This window comes from Egretta garzetta, unplaced genomic scaffold (genome assembly GCF_000687185.1).
Source record: "Egretta garzetta isolate BGI_Z169 unplaced genomic scaffold, ASM68718v1 scaffold427, whole genome shotgun sequence".
In the NCBI taxonomy this organism is placed as follows: domain Eukaryota; kingdom Metazoa; phylum Chordata; class Aves; order Pelecaniformes; family Ardeidae; genus Egretta; species Egretta garzetta.
In genome coordinates this window covers 201223-201928 of record NW_009260345.1, presented here as the reverse complement: position 1 = coordinate 201928, position 706 = coordinate 201223, and the positions used below count along the sequence as shown (strand labels likewise).

At 54.0% G+C, this 706-nt stretch overlaps 1 protein-coding gene across 1 annotated transcript in view; it reads right to left on the bottom strand.

Moving 5' to 3' along the window:
- NINJ2 (ninjurin 2) overlaps positions 1-706 on the bottom strand; it is a 1771-nt gene that overhangs the window by 448 nt on the left and 617 nt on the right. The gene's annotated exons all lie outside the window — the stretch shown is intronic.

The window sequence follows — 706 nt, the reverse complement described above, 5'->3', positions numbered from 1 at the left end:
GCCAGGCATGTGCCATGTGAAGCCCCCCTACTGCATGGCCATGGGACATGGCAAGGGAAGGCTGGGTGACCTGGGGACAAGGTCAGCAATGTTGTACTCAGGCTGGGGGGCCAGTTCTTCCTTGACACCCAGATATCCCACATGTGCTGACGCAGCCATCAACCCTCTCCTCGCCCCCAGACTAAGAGGTATCTGGGTACAGGAATGGGATCAGCCCTAGCTGATGGGCATTGATCAGTTCAGGCACGGGAATGGCCCGGTTCCTGGCGCTGTCTGGCCAATAAGCCATGCGAATGCAGCCTTGTGGCTCCCTGCCCTCTTTGTAGTCCCCTGAGCCACTTCTCCTTGCAGCTGGCTGCAGCCACTGTGGCTGCCACCGGGAAAGGCTGTGCCACGTGAGGCAAGGGAAGGAACATGTCACAGGATTTTCTGTAGCTTCCAATCCCATGTCCCACATAAAACCCCACATTGGATATACAGGAAAAGCCGGTGTTCTGCAGACGTGTAATACTGGGCACGTGTTGGAGGCTGAAATACAGCAACTTCTGTACCAGATGGAGCACTGGGCAAGCCTGTCTGGAATGCTGGTGTTAACGTACTGAATGTATAGCACTAGGAGAACTGTGAGATTGGTTAAATGTGAAGTTAGTATAGGAGATACCTGCCTAAATTGTTCTGTTACACCCCAGCTTGGGTGAGGCGAAAG